Genomic DNA, 12,088 nt, shown 5'->3' with positions numbered 1-12,088 from the left:
TCGTGTCACCCCAAATTCCTATGCTGAAACCTAATCCTCAAAGTGATGGTATTAGGAGATGGGGCCTTTGGGAAATGATTAGTTCATGAAGGAGGAGCCCTTACAAAGAATTAGTGCCCTTTTAAAAAAGACCCCCAGAGAGCTCTCTCCTCCCTTCTGCCACTTGAGGACACAGCTTGAAAATGGCTGTCTTGAACCAGGAAGTGGGCTCGCACCGAACACAGAGTTTGCCAGCATCTTGATCTTGGCCTATCTAGCCTGTAGAACTGTGTGAAATAAATTTCTGTTGTTTGAGCCACCCAGTTTATGGTAATTTGTCATAGTAGCCTGAACAGGCTAAGACACACATTAACCTTTTTTCTTCCTTTTTACTCTGACGAGAAATATATAATGGGAGTTGATATTTCTACTTGCAGTCCACATCTCATTTTCTCACAGTTTTCAAAGAATTTTCTGCATCATTTATTTGCTCTCTCTTGAAAGTTTACCTTCAATTTCTCTAATGGCTCTTTTTCCTTAGGCATAAAATGACAGTCTCTCACATTTAAAGTAGTTCTCCCTCAATTCTAAATTTCTAAATTCATCTTAAGCTACTTTTTTACCTTTTTCCCTCATTTTACTGCCTTTAAAAATATTCGATGTTCATTACGCTGGATAATGTATTTGGGATTTTCCTTTATTTTGATCCATAGGTGAGCTATATGTTCAATTCACCATGGACAAAAGTCATACCCCTGTATTTTAATATGCAACCTAAGTCTCTAAATTCTAAAATTTGATTATGGATCATTGAACAATCGAGACAACAAAGAACTAGATGGCAATGATGCAACATGTGTATATGTATGTGTGAGAATATGTGTGTGTGTGCAGTGGTGCCAGCCATAGCTTATTAACAAAAAGCTACATAAATTAAAGTCTCTATTCTACTTCCTCCATGACTCTCTGTAAAGAAGATCACAATTTGAGAACATTATAACAGTGCAGTTTGCCATTTCTTATGATAATTTAGTCCAAAACATTCATTAATAAAGTGAATTAATACTTTATACAAGGGCAGAAATTGAAAGTGAGATTGTCCATACCACACTCATTCTACTTATTCATTGAGTGCTTATTAAATGGCCAGATACCATTTCATGTGCTTTGTATGCTCCAATGAATAACAAGAACCAAATAAAACAAAAAATTCCTACTCTTAAAGAGCAAATACTTTATAAACCTACTATAATTTACAATAAAAAGTCAATTGTAAAGTATTTTGGAAGATTAGAAATGCTAAGATGGAGAAAGGAGATAAAATAGAGCGGGATAAAATGATCAATAGTGCCGGTTGCTCAAGTCAGCCTCACAAAGGTGACATTTGAGAAAAGGTCTGTAGAAAATTCAGGAGATTCCATGCCAGTATCTAGGGAAGACCATTCCAGGCAAAGGGACCACCAGTGCAAAGGCACTGAGGCCTGACCATGGTCGTTTTGGCTGAGGAACAGCAAGATTGTTAGTCTGGATCAAGTGGAGTGAGGGACAGTCACAGGAGTCGAGGTCAGAGAAAAACAAGAGCTTGGTAGGGTCTAGGTGGGAATTTGCTGTCTCCCAGGGGCTCCACAGTCACTTGAGAAATGAAGATGTGTTATCAGTTTAGGTTCCCTAAGAAAACTTCTGACATCCTAAAACAAAGCAGTCTCCGTTCATGATGCTAGTCCTGCTTCTTGTGTTTATTTGAATTTCCAGACAGCTCTCTTGGACCCTGAATTTAACCCCTTTTATAGCTAAACTGCAGCTGAGAATACTCAACAAAACTGCCTACAGTGTCTCAAATACTGCAGGCCACACGCTTCACACATCTTAAGGACACACTGTTGCTCTACTAGGAGTCTTCATCTCTGATTACCGTCCTCTGGTCCACACGTGCCGATATTTTGGTGACTCTCTTTGGCTCCCGGGCCTGGAGCTGCACAATATGAGCAGAGACTCCAGACTCCCTTTACCTCCTGCCAATGGAGGTTACACAGAAAGAGTTGATACCCAAAACAAACCCGTAAAATATCAAATGTATTAATAAGCAGAAAAGCACCAATATTATACATTTGGTTTATAGTAAAAGATAAATTAAAGAATGAGGTCATCTCGTATGAAAAGCTAACTTGACTCTGTAACCCAAGCATTGGCAAAAAATAGGCAAAATGGCACATTCAACACACATCCCATATCTTTTTTTTTATGGTGGATTTGAAATGGTGGGCTTAGCACATACAGAACAACAACAAAAAAATCTCAGTTCTGGATGAAAAGATGCCGGGCAATTTATGAGAAATTGCCTATGACAGATTTAAGCTGACTAATAATACATAAATTTGGCTCTCTAAACCCGAGGCTCTCATCTGTGACTTCTGTGGGTAGAGTTCAGAAATATTAAATGTTCTTTACTAGCACAGACAGGGTAGAAAGGTTGACAGGAATTTTCTTTTCCGTGGTACTCGGTGGGAAAATGGGATGAGGAACATAGATATTTGCTTCTTCTTGAGTTAGTTTATTCAGAAACATTGATTTTTCTGCTCTATGGAAGCATTGTTTTAGATACTGGGGATCTGACTAGATGAAAGAAGGTAGATTAGAAACTATTGGCAAAACTCCAATAAAGAACTGTGTGTTTTATAGGGTTATTTATGATAGAGGACTGTCAGACAGAAGAAGTAGCAATAATTGAAATTTTCCACTATTGAAGTGAAAAGAGTGGCCTGCTCTTCACAAGGGACAGTCCTCTCTTAGGTCGCATGGCAGCTGTACTCTATTCCATCCTAGTAGAAGTCAACCTGGAGAAGCCATCAGTGAATTAGACCCGAGTGAGGTCCAGGAGGTCACTATAGCTGGGTCCCTATTGGGCCGGTGGAGACAGCGGCTCCCTCCTCGACATGCCTGAGGCATGGAGGGGCACTGCTGAGACTTTTTCATGGAGTTGCCAAACCCCAACTGGCCTGGGTTTTGCACACTCCAGTTTGTACCCTTTTCCCTTCACTAGAGAGGTTTCTTGAACTGCCCCGACTCAGCGACTTCAGCCATCTAGTTGGACAGCGTGATGGGGATTTCTGGTCACAGGACCACTTCACGGCCAAGGGTGATATGCTCAATATCCTGTGCAATAATCTCCTCTCAAAAGGTGTGTACTTTCAAGTGACTCTGGGAGCTTAGGGATCCAGGAGGTTACGAGTCCACAAGCCAAACGGGTGCCTCTGGCCCATGGCAGTGTCCTTCTGCAATAGGTTCCAACCGACAAACTGAGAGGTAGCTGAGACCCTCAACTCAAATGGCAAATGTAGTGGGGCCTTGAGCCCCACTCAAAAGCAGCTTTTTTTCTGGTAATACTATCGATGATTACTGTAATATCCCTGTATGGGGCATGTGAGAGTGCCAGTAGCGTATAGGCCTACCAGTCTCTGGGCCTCATTTTTGTTGGTTGAGGCAGAGGTAAATGAAGACATCTTAGAGACTTGGTTAGTTTGGCTCCATGAGCAGGTGGATATCTTGTTGAATTTAGTGAGGGACAATGGGACCTTGCGGGGCACATTACTATAGATGTCTTCCTTCAGACTCTCCTGACAGCGACCACTTTGTCTGAGGAGAAAGAAGAAGGGAGGCATGACAGGGTGTGAACTCTTGAGGCCCTCTCTTTGCTCATTTGGGTATTATTTGGGCTCTGAAAGGTTTGGCTCACTGGTGAGGACTTCCTGGCCACCGAAAACCAAGTTTAGAATATTAGTCAATTTACAAGGACATATCTTAATCTCAGAATAATTTGATACCCACTACCTGCAACATCCCGTTAAAACTAGAAATCCTTTTAATTGTTGTTTTGAAGGGATTCAGGATAAGTTTGTATAGTCTTTAGCATATCAGAAGAGAGAGTTTTTCTCTCCTCAGATAAAGTATGTGCTAAATAACTGTATTTTGGCAAAATTGTAATTTAGGATTTAGAAACTTTGTGTCTCTTTTATGCTAAGGCAGAGAACAAGTAAATGAAATCCTTTTTACAAGCTTCTTTATTTTCTAGACAAAGTGGGAAATCATCTACATATTGTATCAAAACTGAAACACAAAGGATTTAGGGGTTTAGGTCATTTAAGTCTTGGTTTGAAATCATGAGGTAGACAATGTGTGTGTGTAGCAGGGACAGGCTTTAGTAAATCACGGTGACATGGGGGCTGGCCCCGTGGCCACGTGGTTAAGTTCTTGCGCTCTGCTGCAGGCCGCCCAGTGTTTCGTTGGTTCGCGCCCTGGACGTGGACATGGCACTGCTCATTAAGCCACGCTGAGGCAGCGTCCCACATGCCACAACTGGAAGGGCCCACAATGAGGAATATACAACTATGTACCGGGGGGCCTTGGGGAGAAAAAGGAAAAAATAAAATCTTTAAAAAAAAATCATGGTGACATGAATGCCCATGCATGTTGTTGTGCTTCTTGGGTGAATGCAATCAGGTATTGACTATTCTGGTCTGAGGCACAGTGCAAAGATACACTACATGAAGCAAGTGGCTTCAGATGCAGCTGATGACAGAAGGGTGTTGTGGTCAGGTACTACCAGGAAGTGAAGGACAACAACTTGTTTGATGGCCCTGAGGTCTTGAACAAATCAATATCACTGTCTGTTTCATTTTCTCACTTGCAGGACAGGAGTGTTACAAACTCTGATGCAAGAGATATGAGGAAAGTTTTGGACATAAGGCCTTCAAGTATAGATTTGCTCCCTTCCTTTGCATTTGGCTTCAAAGGATATTGTGGAAGTTTGGGTAATGGTTTGGTAGGCTCTATCTGTTAATATGTTCTGTTCCAATTGTTTTTCCTCAGTCAGCAGAATTGTTAGCCCATAGAGACCTAGGTATGGTGTGAAGGTTTTTATCTGGGATATGATTCAAATATAAGAGAGCAGACACAATTTGGATATGACTAGACAAGCCTTCTGGAATTTTAAGAATTGGTCCCTGTTATGTGCATTTAATATTATAATTCCATTTACACAGAAAGTCTCTCCCTATTAAATTTACAGAGGTAGTATCACGGAGGAGGAATAAATGCTTTCCAGTCCAGGGCCTCAGGTTTACAGTTAAGGCCTAGAAGATATGGAATATTTGTGGGGTATTTGAAACGGCTACCAAATGTGTGATGTCCTTACTCTGGGTAAAATGTTAAGCAAAGATGGAAGGGTAGCATCTATATGTATCAGGAGTGGATTAGTCTAACCACCTATATTTATAATTAATTCACCTTGAGCATCTCAGTGTAAAGCAAGATGTGGGGTGCTTTTTTCTTCCTTGGAGCCCCCTTATTGATATCAACTAAGGAATTTTTCCTTCGGATAAAAGATACTATAAAGACAATGGCTTTTGTCTTCAAACTAAGTTATCAAAAAAAGAAAAGAAAGAGGAAAGGAGGAAGAGAGGAGGAGAAGGAGGAAGGAAAGAAGAAAGGCAGGGAGAAACAAAGAAAGGACAGAAAAAACTGTGTGTGTGTGGGGGTTATTTTAGGTTGAGACTAAAGTGCTTTAAACATCAGGTATAATCATTTAAGCTTGACGGGATCCTGAACCAAAGCAAACAAATAAATCAACACCTATACAAAATATTTTGAGGACATTTGACTATGGACTAGATATAAAATTATATTACAGAATTTGATATTTTTGTTATGAATAATGATATTATTATAATTGTAACAATGTAGACTATACTTATTTTTTTAAAAACATCCTGATTTATTCAGGATGAATGTCAGGATATCTACACTTTACTTGAAAATGGTTGCGCAGGGGGCCGGCTGAGAGGATGAGTGATTAAGTTCATGTACTCTACTGCAGTGGCCCAGGGTTCAGATCCTGGGTGCGGACATGGCACCGCTCGTCAGGCCACATTGAGGTGGCGTCCCACATCCCACAACTAGAAGGACCTGCAACTAAGATATACAACTATGTACTGGGGGGGTTTGGGAAACAAAGCAGAAAAGAAAAAAAAAAAAAGGTTGTGCAAATAATGTTCCAGAATGTGGATAATTCCGGATCTAGATGAGGGCATCATTGTATTTATTCTTTGCTTTTCAAGTTATTGATGATATATTTTATTATTTTATTCTATACTTTATTTTGTATATTTATTGGATCAAAACCAGCTTATTGCTCCTCTGTCTTTTTTTGTTTTATACCTACTACTTAGTATCACATATATTCCTCAATTTTTCTGAATCACCTCTTTTTTTTTTTGAGGAAGATTAGCCCTGAGCTAACATCCACTGCCAATCCTCCTCTTTTTGCTGAGGAAGACTGGCCCTGAGCTAACATCCAGGCCCATCTTCCTCTACTTTATATGTGGGACACCTACCACAGCATGTTTTTTTGCCAAGTGGTGCCATGTCTGCACCCGGGATCCGAACCCGGGATCCAAACCAGCAAACCCTGGGCCACTGAAGCGGAACATGTGCACTTAACCAGGCTGGCCCCATGAATCACCTTTTTAATCTACTATTTTTTTAAGTATGTCTCTGTTATATATCTGAGAGTTAGTTTTTCTTTGTAAAATACGAGCAGAACATTTTTTTAATAAAGTTGAGTCATTTGAAATAAAAAATATGTTTCATCTCGTACATCCATATTATATTAATGTTGCTGCTTAGCAAACCAGCCTGAAACTCGGTGACTTAAAACAGTCGTTCCTCAGTGTTTGGGGAAGCTGGGCATTTCTTCTACTTGGGCTGTTTTCTCATCAGTCCTCTGTGGGAGAGACTCAGCTCTGCTGATCTTGATTGTGTTCTCTTACGTATTTGGGGCTCAGATCGCTATCAATTGGTCAACATAATCTTTCATCCTCTACCAGGGTAGCCTGAACTTGTTCACACTGTGGGGGTAGGGTTCCCAGAGTCAGTCCTCTTAAACCTCAAGCCCACATTCCTCATGACTCTGTTTTCACCACATTCTATTGGCTAAATTAAATCACAAGGATTACCTAGATGTGAGAGGTTGGGGAGACAGACTCTTATCTCTGATAGTTAGAGCTGTGCCATCTCATTGCAAGAGGCATTTGTGCAGAGAGATTACAAAGGACATGGATGCAAGGAGAGGTAAAGAATTGGGGCCATTTAAAAAAAGCAATCTTGGAGCCGGCCCCATGGTGTAGTGGTTAAGTTCCCCACGCTGTGCTTTGGCAGCCTGGGTTCATGGGTTCAGGTCTCAGGTGTGGACCTATACCACTTGTCAACCATGCTGTGGTGGTCCCACATACAAAATAGAGGAAGACAGATACAGATGTTAGCTCAAGGTGAATCTTCCACAGCAAAAAAAATAAAAATAAATTAATCTACTACTGTCTTAAAATTGTCATAAAAGTTCGTTGTGTTTTCTGATTTATAATTTATTTAAACAAGATATTATAGATGAAGAAATCTGCTAACTTTCTCTAGCTGCAAAAATTTACAGTTTTTGTAAACTGTTTCATTTCAACATTATCAGGATATGAATATATATTTTATGTTCTAATCCTGTAACTGTCACATTAATTTATTCTTACTTCACTTTTTAAATATAGGTAATTTTATCACCAAACTTTTACAATTTGTGGAGTCTCCTCTTGGTTTCAAATAATACTGTAGTCACTATTCATGAAAGAATAAAACACGAATGACATACTTTGATAGAAATGTCCTTCTTCATTTAGCCTTGTTTCTCCCTGTGTTTATTCTAATTTTGATTCTCTGAGCTGGGTTTTCCCCCCAGTCCTTGTTAGAGAAAAGTGTTTTTATCTCTATTTTGACTTCTCCGTGACAAACTTTGTCTGCCGTTTTTGATTCTTGCTTCCCATCAATTTCAGCACATTTGCATTTTATTCTCAGGAATTCTTGCATGTTTCTAGTCATCTAAGAGCATCTTTCAGGTTTCTTCATGTATATGTAAGGTGCAATAAATGAATGGACTTTTATACAGGAAGGGGGATATTTGAGTGTGCTCCTGCCAGTACATTGACCCAGTTTCAGAATCTTCACAATCATTCCTCCTTTTTGTTGAGAATAATCAAAGAAAGCAATTTTTAAAACCAACTGAGGTAAAAATACTTCTATTGCCTAACACCGCTTTGATTCTCTTAAAATTCTGCCCCATATTTAAAATTAAAAGAGAGTTGATATAAATTTTCATTTCTAGTCTAGAGATCCAGCAGTCTGTTGATAACACGTGGAGAAAACATCATGGGAAACCCACACATGGAAACTTTGTTTCTCTGTGTTTCTTCTCTCTGATTGTGGAGGAGCCATGTCACCAACAAGATCTGCATTTTTAAATTAGCCTTTGTCTTGGATTCCTTTGCAGGTCTCTATGGGTTTTGTCCTCTCTTTATGATCCATATTGAGAAATGCCTGACACAATGTAGGAGCTCGTTAAGTACCTGTTAAATGAATAAGTGAGTGAATTAAAAAAAATAAAGCTGTGGCTCTGCATTTCTCCTCTCCAGCAGTAAAAGCTCCTGTCTGTCAGTGAGAGGTTGACCCACTGGGGAGCTTTTTGTTTGATTAATTCTTACTCATTCTTGAGGCCCGCTGCTCAGCACCTTTCAACCACCTCTGAAGCACAGAGTTGAAAGAGATTTCAACTGCAGCACTTGCTTTCCGCTCCCTGCTCCCACTCCCACCCTCTCTTCATATACCTTTTGAAAGAGCTCCTCTAATTACTTCCCATGGCAACAGACTGCTTTTCTAGGTGGATTGATTGTTAGCGATTTTCCAGTGCCTTTTCCTTCAATCTATTTTTTTGTATATCTTAAAGAAATTTATAAAAGATGTTTGCATGTAGAAAATAATCTTCAGTTCTGTGGCAGGTTTATACAATTTCATTTACGTTATTGAACGCACACACAGTTTTGCTTAATCAGGCAATCTATTATTCAGAAGAGTATTAAAAAGCAAATGAATGCAATGTGCGTCTGGTCAGGGTTCAAAACTTTTGTATCCTATCTAACGAGGAGTGTTCCATGTCTTCAAGTTACACGCTATGACAAAATTTATTTTGCTTCTATTATTGAAGAAAAGTAATACTGAGTTCATTCTTTTACTCTTCTTATCATTCTTTTGCTTTTTTATTCCAAAGGTGGCATTTTTTAACTCTCTTTGTGTATTAAATTCTTTTAATTGCAGACTATAAACATGTAACATGCAGCAAATAACTTACCCACTTTAAACAGTGTAATTTTTTATGATGATTTTGGATAATCTTTTGGCAATTTCTTCTCTCCATTTTATGGCCTTTTATTCAAATATAAATTATAGGAGGCCGGCCCCGTGGCTGAGTGGTTAAGTTCACATGCTCCACTGCGGCGGTCCTGGGCAAGGACACAGCACCGCTCATCAGGGCACCTTGAGGTGGCATCCCACATGCCACAGCTAGAAGGACCCACAACTAAGATATACAACTATGTACGAGGGGGGTTTGGGGAGATAAAGCAGAAAAAAAAAAGATTGGCAACGGTTGTTGGCTCAGGTGCCAATCTGAGAAAAAAATATATATTAATTATAAATGTTAATATTTATGAATAATTTATGAAAGTATCTACTTTTATAATGTGCTCATTTTGGGCCCCTTAGTTTGTAAATGTTCTCACAAAGCATTTATTTTATAAATCATGCAATCTGTATGTTAATATTAAAATATACTTTCATTTTATATTCCATGTTACTCTCAGAATTTTATTAGAAGATATCAAAAAGAATAGCTAAGGATAAGCTTGGTGTCTAATTTTGTAAATATTTTATATTGGAAATATATTGTCCTCAGATTATTTACGTGTACTTAGTTGAAACTCTCACTTCTTTAGTTTTTCATTTGAAATAAGGCTAAGTCAATTCTGTTGAACATAATATCTATGACTGATGGGGCCAGCTCCGTGGCTGAGTGGTTAAGCTCGTGTGCTCTGCTGTAGGAGGCCCAGTGTTTCGTCGGTTCGAATCCTGGGCGTGGACATGGCACTGCTCATCAAGCCACACTGAGGTGGTGTCCCACATGCCACAACTAGAAGGACCCACAACTAAGAATATACAACTATGTACAGGGGAGCTTTGGGGAGAAAAAGGAAAAAAATAATAAAATCTAAAAAACACACAAAAAATCTATGACTGAAAAAACAAACGTCAGCTGTAAAATCTTCATGAATGCATATGATTCACAGTAATTGACATTAATTTGTTTTTTCTTATTCCATAATATTGTCTCAGTATATGAAAATATCAATAACATATACTCCTTAAAGTTAAGTGAACACTCGATTTCTTCTCAAAGTATACACAAAATAAACAGTCACTGCCACTTGTTCCATGTAATACTATTGCCATATGTCTAACTTGATTCCATGACAAATAGAAAATTTTAAACAAACACCTTGCATATCTGGAAGCCAGAAATTAATAAGAAAAGAAAAGAGCTGCAAACCCTCAATATTCAACATATATCAAAGCTAAATCTAGACACACATTTATTTTTCACATAAGAGATATATTTGTACAGAATCATATTACCAGAAATGTTTGTTGATTGAAACTGTAGTCAACCAAAACATTCAACCTTAGCAAAGCACATTTTTAAATACAACAATTAGTTCACAGTGATTTAGTGGTATGTTCTAAGTAATCACAATATGTAGGACTGAAAATGTTTCCCAAGGCTGGAATGAATTGGCAACTCAAATCATCAAACACAAATTAAACCAAGGCTGTGCCAAAAGATTTGTAGAGCTATATATATATTTGCCTGAAGTAAATTTTGACAGAAAATTATATCATATAAAACAACGTAGAAGCTGGTCTCTGGTTGAAGAAGGGATGGATAGAGGTCTTGTTTAGTTGGCTTCCTCTTTTTTCAATGGCTCCATGTACTACGGTTTGAAAACCACTGCTTTAAATGTACTTTCCCTGCTATAATTTTAGACTGATTACACTATAAGAGATATGAGTCTTCACAGGCTCTGGGTTATCAAGGGAATTGTCCCTTAGCTAGTTCACAGCAGAATCAGGGCTAGTTGACAGACAGTGACTCATTTACTCTGCTTTTCACTTATTGAGTCATGACAAGGGCTATAATAATAAAATGAACTCCTATCCAGAAGAGCAGAGTCAAAATACATTTCATGTGAATATAGAAAAACAAGTATTCAATCTGAAGATCATAAAACCCAATACATTGTTTCTCTAATTTTTTCCTGTGTCAAGATTTTCAATCAGAATATTACAGTCATAATTTTTAAGTAATCTTCATTCTCAGTATATTAACTGACGTTAAGAAGACAGCAAATACTAGCTAATTATTTATAGACTCCCCTGGAAATTTTTGATAGAGCATTTTCTTAATCTAATGAAAAGAAATGAAAAGAATCCCAATCTAGTATTTCTTTTGCTACATCATGTGTACTCAGGAAACAGAATATAATGCTCATAATAAAATATATACAGAAATTATGTTTTTGGTATTATCACTCTTCTGTCCTAGCATTATTGAAGTAATTGAATCAGGGGGTTTTTTTTTGTTGTTTTTTTGGTGAGGAAGATTGGCCCTGAGGTAACATCTGTTGCCAATCCTTCTTTTTTGGTTTGAGGAAGAATGTTGCTGAGCTAATATCTCTGCCAATCCTCCCCCATTTTGTATGTATGGGATACTGCCACAGCATGGCTTGATGAGCAATGTGCAGGCCCACACCCAGGATCTGAACCTGCGAACCCCAGGTCACTGAAGTAGAGTGCGTGAACCTCACTGCTGTGCCACTGGGCTGGCCCCCAAAAGAATTTTCAATTTGATGTTCCTTGTTAGTGTGTTATCTAAGATCTTTTTGTGCCCTTCGTATTAAATTTTGGCACACAGCAGTTCATTGTGGTGATGGAGAAAACAACAGATAGATGAATAATGAGATTGTGTTGAGTTGTGTATTTTTCATTCTTCTCTAGTTTGGTGTGACTGTACTTTACTATGGCAACTAGGTTTTACTAATTTTCCTCCTATTCTTTCAATTTACTTAGATCACAGAGGCTGTAAGAAGAGTGTTCACCTTTTTTGCAAACAAAACTGATTCTAATA

At 38.4% G+C, this 12,088-nt stretch overlaps 1 pseudogene; it reads left to right on the top strand.

Annotated features, from left to right (window-relative positions):
* The first annotated feature begins 1,283 nt into the window (after nt 1-1,283).
* The window catches only part of LOC103552026 (flotillin-1-like), a 102,128-nt pseudogene continuing 91,323 nt past the window's right edge, over nt 1,284-12,088 (top strand).

Source organism: Equus przewalskii, chromosome 16 (assembly GCF_037783145.1).
Source record: "Equus przewalskii isolate Varuska chromosome 16, EquPr2, whole genome shotgun sequence".
NCBI classification, from domain to species: Eukaryota; Metazoa; Chordata; class Mammalia; order Perissodactyla; family Equidae; genus Equus; species Equus przewalskii.
Note: the sequence above shows the minus strand (reverse complement) of the source record. Positions and strands in the feature narration are given on the sequence as shown.